Genomic DNA, 10,057 nt, shown 5'->3' on the forward strand with positions numbered 1-10,057 from the left:
AAGGAAACAGAATATTCCTATTCGTCTCTGTTTGTGGACAGGGAAGATCTCAAAGAGCAACAATCGATTATTAATCGATTTCAAACAATCAGTGGGGAGAAAAGTAGGCATGACGGATTACAACGGGGACAAAAGTCTGCATTACCTACCCTTCTCTATCTGCAAAGAGGGACGAACGTTCCTATTCACCGCCGTTTGCAAACAGAGAATGTCTCGTTCTCAAGAAGAGAACCAATATGTCAAGTAGCATTCAAAGCTAAATGAACCAATACCAACAATATCAGTATACAAATACCGATTCCAATACAAACAATCAATCAATCAGGTGGATAGAACCACCCTACCAATCAGGCGTAGAAACACCCTACTTAATCTTACCCGGACCGGACCATACGGACAGTTCTTCGTCTTCCTCTTCCAGCGCCCGATCGTTCTCTTACTCCATGTAGCATTCCTGTGGGATTCCAGTCAGGACAATAGGTCACTCGAGAGAGGTCCGTTCAGAATTGGTGAAGTTCTTTTGATCGGCAGCCGGGCTAGGGCCCTCTCAAGGCAGGTATACTCCGATCATTTTAGATGTTCACTTCTTCGTCTGGATCTCTCTTACCGGACCTTATGTCACTGATGGGCCCCGCGTTGGGCGCCAATTGTGAAACAGGAGCCCATAATTCTATCGATGCCCAGGCCGCTGGCGCAAACCGCCTCTTAGTTCCCATGTTGAATAGTTACCAAATAAAGAGACGGGCGCTGGAAGCAGGAATCAAGAACAGAGTTTATTTCTCATGAGGAGAGCCAGTCATTTCGGACACGAAACACGGTGTCTTTCAGGAGGTGCTCTAACAAGTGAGCTGAGACTCCTTCTTTTATACCTTACAAAACACTTGATAGTACAATCAGGACAGCGTGACGCAAAGGAAAAGACATCCCTATAATCCTCGTGTCAATCCTACCCCACATGTGTTCACAATAGGGACCCTTGACCTGCTGATAAGAGGGGAGGGCAATCACGCAGCTGAGTGTTCCGTCAACAGTTTAGGATGTGTGCGCCTGATCATAGCCAGGGGGTGGGGTGGCCAGGATCAATAGTGGGTCCTTTGAAGAGGAGTGACTTCATACAATAAGGGCAGTAAATGGTATCTCCTGACTCAGGCGATGGCCTCGGACATGTGTGGTCAGCCGGACTCGGGGGAAGGGGTCATCAAAGGAGTGGTATTCATGCCGCGTGGACAATCGAGCGCGGAGGGAAGGCTTGTCAACAGAGGGGCATTCATGGAAGGAAAGGAGGTGTTGGTCAGGCGCGGCCGTGGTTCCCAAGGACAGGGTCTTGCAGAAGAAGAAGGTTTACGGCTTGCCCATGTGAGGAGAAGGGAGGGGTAGCCAGGGTGGACACAGGGACAGAGTCACATAGAGAGAGAGAGAGAGATCTTATGACCCGTACATGAGAGAGCGGGGGCAGTCAGGTGCAGCTGGGGAGGGCTATGTCAGCTAAGGCGAAGGATGCCTCTTCAAGAGGGAATGGGGGGTTTTGTGCGGGCCAAGCAGGAGAGTTGCTTTTCGCAGCAGGGTCGCGCAGAGGGAGAGGGTTTCATGGTCTATGCATGAGATACGCGCAGGAGGGAAGCCGGGGATTCCAAGGGGTAGAAGGCCATGGTGCCGAGAATGGCTGTACATATGCATATGGGTACGGGCTCTTACTGGCAGAGTGATACGGTCAATAATTTACAGTATTCATGGTGCTCACGGGGAGAGGGGTGGGGGAAGAAGGGAAATGAATGCTGTTTATGTACATCAATTTCTTCAAGTTCCACAGGCGTAGTTGATGACTTGAATACCGAAAGATCTTATAAGTTGTATCAGGGGGCGGAGGTAAATGCTATTTATTGTGTGCAAATACTGGGAAAGATCAACACATCTGACTTTCTGACAGTGCGTGACAAAGTGAAAAGCTGCCTCTCAAGTATGTGTGAAGTGCCAACAAGTTGCGAGCCTATGTTTCCCCTCTGCTGTATTTGCATCTAGGTGTGAGGCTCCTGACTGCTGCCAGCCAGGAAACTCCAACAAAAGGAGGGCCTGATGACCCCTGAGACTTGGCCTTTGTTAAGGGCCAGCAGGAGTCAGAAATAAGAAAGCCCCTCCCTTCCCCGCCTGCACGTTGTTGTGATGGGATGAAGACAACAACGTGCAGGCGCTGCTGAATTTGTCCCAGTGTTTGGAAATTACACCAGGACGAATTCAGCATCTTTTTTAGCGGGGCCCAACTTCTTGCCAGGGTGGACCGCATTCACCCTGTTAAAGAAGTGGGGGTACGCCGTCCACCCGCGTGGACCCCCGACTCGAGCCCTGGTTATTCCTCATTGTTCCTACAGGCCTGGGCAGCCCTAAAGGGTAGGAACGACGGCATCAAACTGTGTTCCACCTAGAATCGTGCCTTAGACGGTGATCATCTTTCGGACCTGCTCCCTTGTGAGCATGCAGGCGCGGTGCGTCCATTGGGGCGTAGGGGCGTAGCCCCACTAAGCCCCATGGACCCACCGCGTCGTCATGAAAATACAAATACAACAAATATTGAAATAATCGCGCTCGCTACCTGCCGGCCGGGAATCCGGGAGACACCCGACTTTTCCGGAGTGCGGGGGGGGGGGGGGGCATAGGGGGGGGGGGAGGATGGGCCTGCTGCAGCTGCGCAAGTGGATTTTTGGGCACAAACATGCCCGCGCATGCGCAGATTGATTCCCTGGCAATTTCCTCGTAGAGAGAGGACCAGGGGGCGGGCCGCAGCCCCTAGGGTTGCACATGGCGACTGGGCGAGCAGTCATGGTGCCCCCCCAGCCAATCCTGGCGCTGATTTCCTGGTGTGAAATGGCTAGTTTACAGAGAAGTCCCCTTTCTCACGGGTTACCGGTCTTAAACAATGCGAGTTTGAAAGACTTGCCCTCTCGTCAGAGTAACAGGAGTGGAACTACTAGTGTGCGCAAAATGCCTCCTTCCACGTAGATTACAGGTGGGACACTGAGCTGGTGCAGAAACCCCATGAACAGTGCTAGTTTACAATGCTCCTTCATCTGCCCCGAAGGTCGTGGTAAATGCGTGCGTGATGCTGTCCCTTGCTCGAAGTCCAGCTCTCACGTAGGATATAAATGTGAAACTGATACTTTGTAGAGAACACCCCCCTTTCACGAGTTACTAGTGTCAAATTGCTAGTTTACCCAATTAGTGCCTTTTCCTACGACTTTACGTGTCTGACACTGCACCAGTTTTCCAGAATGTCCCCTCGCCCTGACAGGGCCCTCGGAGAAGTAACCCCAATAGCTACTTTGTATATTATTGTTTCATCGAGACGAGTGTGTAGAACATTCAGTTCGAGGAGGCAGTCGTGTAGATGAATGGATTCTGCCTTAAACCGCCCCAGTTGGATTGTGCTGTAAGCAGACCCAGTGGCCTAATGGATAAGGCACTGGCCTCCTAAGCCAGGGATTGTGGGTTCGAGTCCCATCTGGGGTGGAGAATTTTTTTGTTGTTGCAGTTTTCGAGTCCCATCTGGGGTGGAGTAAATATGTGTTTTTTGCAGTTTATAAGTAATCTGATGTTGTGTGTTTTAGATTTGAGGCCTGGCTTCAAGTCGATTTTATCCCAGGGGGAAAGCAGCTGTCATTATTAAGGTTTTGCACTCTCAACGTGACCTCATGTATGACATTATATATTTTTTTTATTTAACTTGATTTGCAAATTACCTCTGAGGTCGGAGTTAAAAATCGTAATAAGAGCTGGTGTTGTCAGTGCCAACATGTGTGTGTGGATCAAATGTAAACTTCTTTTGAAAGGTGTGGTTTGCTTAGTGCCTTTCCAGGTAACTAAAAATGAGTTTGGCTTGATATAATCCACAATGTCAATGAAGGTAGTTAGCCCCTCAAATAAAATGTTTAAAAAAGAAAGTTCCCTTTGCATACATATATTTTAAAGTGGCTGAAATTTTTTGGGGGCTGCATTTAAAGCACGGCCATGCTGCTTAAAAAACAAGGCAACATCGACATTATTTTTAAATGTACTTACAATGTACTGTGCACTAAAACGGCCTCTGCATTGTGGTCATCTTGCGCCTCAGATCTGTTTTACTATTCCTACATACAGTGACTTGCAGTACTCGAGAGGTCGAAAGATGAGGGCCTGGGTGGTGGCAGCGAGGTTGCATCAAATATTGTATAATGTTTGATGTGATTGCTGTGCTCACTTTTTAATGCTTTACGCAGCCACCGCTCTCTCAAGCACAGGGATTCTGTTAACTTTTATCCCTCTGCACTGCTTAAATCTCTACTTGCTGCTGTCTTCCTTAGTGAGGCTGGGATACGTCACTCTTTCTGTCATATCTGATTGTTCTGGGCTTCCTACCTCCCACCCTGGCTTTGGGCTGAAAGCCTCTGCATTCCTATGCTGCGTGGTTTGATGGTGCGTGCTCCAACTACATTTGCTTCTGACATCATTGTCTGGTGTGTATAGGCGCTGCACCGCACCATAAAAAAGCCAATTCATCATCTCTCTTATTTCATACTCAACCCTCTATGGGGTTCTGACACACCAAAGGGTCTGGTTGGGACCTCATGTAGTCTCAAAAAGAAATGAAACCTCCCAACCGTGTTTCTTTTGGAGATGTGACCCAAACAGAGACCATTATGGGGCTTTAGCAAAGGAAGTTTAATGAGCATTACATCATCCAACTGTATTTTTGCTTCCGAAGGACACCAGAGACAAAAACACCAACCAGAGCTTTCTAGTTATCTTATATCAGATGTGAGAAGCGAATGCATCCCTGCTCTTTCATGCACGTGGTCCTTCGATTTGCAACCCAGTAGTAATTGTAGTAGTGGTGGTGGTTGGAAGGATCATTTCTATAGCACATACCACAAACTGAACTGCTCCTAGTGTTAAAATAAGGCTTTTTAAAAAAACTGGTGTTAGGGCAGTAACCAGCCACAGGTAGTGACCATGTAATACTGTCTTTGTTATGCTGCTCCACTTTGACACTCCCGACTGAGTGTCATGGACTCATTTACTTTGAAAAAGTAAGCATGAGTCTCCAGACTTCCTCAGGTAGGTACAACGGGAATGGCTTGTTGCTTAAAAATCATCAGTGGTAAAGCAGCTGCATCTGTGAATGTTTTTTAAAATGCGATTTTTTATGTCAAGCAGAAAGAGCAATATTTAGGAGGCAGCATATTTTCTTTTTTCCCTTTTTATTTTGAGGCATATGCTTGTAAATAAAACAAAATTAAACATTGCACCAGATTGCCAAGGCGTATTGGCTTTGCCAACTCTTGTTAGACAAGGGGCCATGATTATAAAGGGTCGACTAGGGCCTTCATATCATTGAGCTACAGATGGAATTCTTGGACCAGTCCACCATGAACGTAGGCAAAAATATTTCCAGGAAGGTTTTCACTAAACGAGAACGAAGTTAGTAGTATTGATGACAATAAGATAGTTCGTCATTCTTACCACTAGCATTGCTGACAGATAACTGACATAATTATTTCTATGACTTGGGAAGCAGCTTCCAGTAAATATAGCATCTTACATCACAAATGCTTTTTCAATGCAATTACAACACAGTCGTTACAACGACCGCGTTGCTACATCGCAGTACATTACAACGCAAGTAGTTACATCGACTTGCTGTAGGGGGCGTACTGGACTTAGGAATAGTATAATTTACTATTCCAACTCCAGTCTGCAACAGTAGGGAAGGTTTTGGAATAGTAAATTATACTATTCATTAGGTTAGCGCACCCCCTACAGCAAGTCAATGTAACTACTTGCATTGTAATGTATTGCGATGTAACAACGCGGTTGTTGTAACGACCGCATTGTAACCCCCTTAAAGAGGTTCGGGCTCGCTTGCTACGCTCGCTTGCTGCGGTGCAATATGCAAATTAGCTTACGCCCCACCACTGTCAAATGTCACCAGCCGCCCCTGTGAGCATGTATGTGTTTTTTTATACTCGTAGTTTCTTCAATAACCAGTCAGTATGAGATGATTTTGCATTCCCCGGCTGCACCGAGACCTCATCCGTTGCAGCGCTGGAAGATTTGGGCACCTCAGCTTCGAAAACCAAAGGCTTTTCGTACGAGTTACGTTCTGCAAAATGTTTTTCACGCCCATCGGACTGAGATCACATCGGATCTGGAGCCATTACTGGTGAAATCTACAGAAACCCCGCCGCGTGAACTTGTGTTCCTATCTCAGCACTGTTTCATTTCCTCTTAGGGTGGCAACATCATGTTTTCGCTCGGGTGTTTTGGACGCGCTTTATCTTATCACTGCTGAGCTATTTCCTGAGAAAATAGACATTCTGCTCAATGGTGAAGGGCAAACAAATCAACAAATTCAATTCAACCCTGAATTTCATATTTGCACAAACTTCAGAGGCAGTAGCAGGGCGAGGGTGCCATGAGCCCCGGTGCAAGTAAGGATAATGGTCCCTTTCACTGCTGTTGGGGTAGTTATCACAGGAATTAACAGGTTAATTAGACCTCTCAAAGCCCCGGTGCCACTGCACCTGCTAAACCAGTGGTAGATACACCCCAGGGGAAATGTTGGAGCCGAATGGGATAGCAATGCACTGGTTGGGGCCGTAGATCTGCTCAGGCAATTACATTATTGCCCCTCACTGCCCTGTATCCCACCATCTGCTCAGACACTGTTGGGGGCAATTCAAACTTCTATGAAAATCTTTGGAAATATTTCCAAATTTATACAAACAAAAGGTAAGGTCTGCAAAGAAGACATCGGAATTCATGAAAAAAAATTCGAGACCTGACTTCATTCACTAGTAGTTTTCAAAAGGGTGGCTAGGCCCAGGTGATTACATAACAGCATGTGTATTTGTATGTGTAAGTGCCTCTTTGTGCTATTGACAAACAGCAGATAATTATTGCTACCCCACTGAATGGTACTCATTTTAAAGACCTCAGAAACATAAGAAATTAAAAAGCTGAGTGGAACCCCTATGTTCCAAGCCCGTGATCATGAATTCGAACGTAGGGGCATTTTACCAAGGGCCTTATCGCCGCTTTAGCGGTGATAATTTAATCGCCCTATTACCTAGCTGTCGCTAACACCAGTTAGTGACAGCTAATAGGCGATAGCAGGCATTTAGGGGCCCACTTTCCATGTCAGCAATAATTATCGCTAATGACATGCAAAGTGGGCGTGCCAAGATGTTAGCGACTGGAAACAGTCGCTAACATCGCTATCCCCTATTACCAACTTTTGGAAATAATCACGCTAAGCGTGATTATCTCCAAAAGCTAACGCCTGCCCAGAGCAGTTTTTAGCCATGTTATCCAATGGTAGGTGGATAACATGGCTGAGAGCATTTGCTCGATAATGCATGAATATCGCTGACTTTTCAGCGATATTCATGCATTTCGGCCGATTTTTATCACTTAGGAGATAAACCTTGATAATATCAAGGCTCCTAAGCGATAAAAATAGGCGAAGCTCGGCGATATAATTTTGGCCGCTAACCAAGCTTAGCGATATTTTTCGCTTATGCTTGGTAATATGCCCCGTAGATTCTTGGTTCATGTATTAGTTCTCTGAACTAACAGACCCAGCTGTGTTTCACATGAGGTCAGGTTACAAGTCCTTGGATCCAATGGAGATACTGCATAGAATAAGAGCGCAAATACCACCAAGATAGGGAGGGTAAAATATCACGCATTGCACACTGGTTACAAGGCACCCAGGCGTGCTCTGCGCCTAATCTCTGTGTGACAGCTAGACATAGTATAATATGAAGTGCACTGCAGACATAACCATATCCAATTATGTTGGTACACATCACACTGCATTATAGCACCAAAGGTAGTTGGCATTTAGCTGTGATGCTAGCCCATCAGCATGTGAGGTGGCATTGAATCAGAAAACGATTCTGTTCTTTATTCAAAGTTTTTTCTCTAAATGTTGGTGGGACTGAGTTTCCGATCCCGAGAGAATTCACTCAGAAGGATTCCTGTAGTGCCGTGACCTCTTCCAATGGCAGAATTTTAAGGAAAATTGAGTCAGTGCTGGGGAGGGCTCCTGAAATTCACGATTTTGGAGTTAAACATGATGGGAAGAGCGACTGAAGTGCATGCATGTTTATGTAGGGGGCTCAATGAGATGCTACAGCTGGCTGTTCATTGCTGTGTCGTAGCAGGAGCGGAAAACAGGAGATGTGACCACTGTTAACTCGTCATAAAGGAGTACCGGGGGCATATTATCAAGGAGGTTTATCTCCGCTTTTTTGGCTTTAAAAGCGAAGAAAGCGGAGATAAAATTATCTCCCTATTACCTAGCTGTCGCTAACACCAGTTAGCGACAGCTAGTAGGAGATAGCGACCATCTTGGGCCCCACTTTGCATGTCAGTGATATTTATCACTAATGACATGCAAAGTGGTCGTGCCAAGATGTTAGCGACTGAAAACAGTCGCTAACATCGCTATCTCCTATTACCAACTTTTGGAGATATTCATGCTAAGCGCGAATATCTCCAAAAGCTAACACCTGCCCTGAGCAGTTCTTAGCCATGTTATCCAATGGGAGGTGGATAACATGGCTAAGAGCATTAGCTCGGTAATGCATGAATATCGCTGAATTTCCAGCGATATTCATGCATTGCGGCGATTTTTATCGCATTTGCGATAAACCTTGGTAATACCAAGGGTTATTTGCGTTAAAAATCGCCGCAGCTCAGCGGTAAATTTTTGTCTCTAACCAAGCAATAGCGCTAATTATCGCTATTGCTTGGTAATATGCCCCCAGGTTTCCTCGACAGGGCTCTTAGCGGCATATAAGCAAGAGCTGGAGTTAAAATTATCGCTGCTTTAGCGCCCGTTTTCCCTTAACGCCCAGCTTTGCATCCCTAATGAGATGCAAAGTAGGCGTTCCTTCCCGGGATAACAGGAGAAATGTCGCTAAGCGACATTTCTCCTATTATCAAGCCTCTCGCAAAGAAGCATAGCGACAGGGAAAGTAGCGATAGCCTCTGTTATCGCTACTTTCCTTACGCCTGCCGTGAAACTGACTTAGCCATGATATCCTATGGAAGGTGGATATAATGGCTAAGTATGTGTAGCCCTATCAGCAAACTATCCCCAAAAGTTGTGCGATTATCGCCGTATTTCCATCGATAATCGCACAGTTGCGCTCTGAATTTTATCGCTTTGGTGATAAACGTTGCTGATAGCACGCTATCTCCGTGATAAAATTCAGAGTTGGCCGGCAATAATTATCCTAGTGCTAAGTGCTAAGCCCTTGCTGATATGCCCCTTAGTGGGTCACTGGCTTTCAGCCCCGATGTAGAGTAGAGAGCACAGCTTCAGGAGCGGAGCGTAGGCCAAGGAAGGCATAGAAGCTGATTGGTGTGGACCGTTTTTAGGTTTTGGCTGGCGATGCGCTTTGCGCATGCGCCAAAAAACCTCTTGAGTTGTGTGTGTGGGTCGGGTATACGCCCCCTCCTCCAATTGGCTAGCTCCATAAATGGAGGCTAGCCATTGGGAGAGGGCTCCGTCCGTCAATCTCGAACCAGATTCGGGGGCGTTCCCGAGAATTTTTGGCTTTTGGCTACGTCACGCGACGTCAGCCAAAAGCCGGGAACGCCCCCGAATCTGGTCCGACATGGACGAGACACCGAAAAGGCTTCTGTTTTGGTGAGTGCTTTGTTTACTGGGGCTAGGAGAGGCTCCCTCCTGCTACCCGTGTGTCCGTTCCCGCCCCCGCCCCCCCCCCCCTCTCTGTGTGTCCGTTCGGAAGCCGACGTTTAGAGTGTGTCCGCCCTCCCCTTCTGTCCGTGTGCACGTTTGACCTGTGCTGTGAGTGCCCGTTCCCACTGACTGTGTGCCATTCCCTTTCCTTGTGATGCAGAGAGGAAGGTGCAAAGTAAATAAGCAGCGCAGCTGTGCACGCAGGACTCAGCAACACAGCTGCTCCGGCAAGCAGCTACTGCCGGCCCACCCGCACGCTGTGTGTAGAGACAGGGTGCTGTGGCATAGAGCCGGACAGGCAGGGGGTACCGGAAG

At 47.1% G+C, this 10,057-nt stretch overlaps 1 non-coding gene across 1 annotated transcript; it reads left to right on the top strand.

The window, feature by feature from the left end:
• Positions 1 to 3,428: 3,428 nt before the first annotated feature.
• On the top strand, positions 3,429 to 3,501 carry TRNAR-CCU (transfer RNA arginine (anticodon CCU)). Its single transcript has one exon. It is a non-coding gene; the product is annotated as a tRNA-Arg (tRNA).
• Positions 3,502 to 10,057: the final 6,556 nt, after the last annotated feature.

This window comes from Lissotriton vulgaris, chromosome 2_1 (assembly GCF_964263255.1).
Source record: "Lissotriton vulgaris chromosome 2_1, aLisVul1.2, whole genome shotgun sequence".
In the NCBI taxonomy this organism is placed as follows: Eukaryota; Metazoa; Chordata; class Amphibia; order Caudata; family Salamandridae; genus Lissotriton; species Lissotriton vulgaris.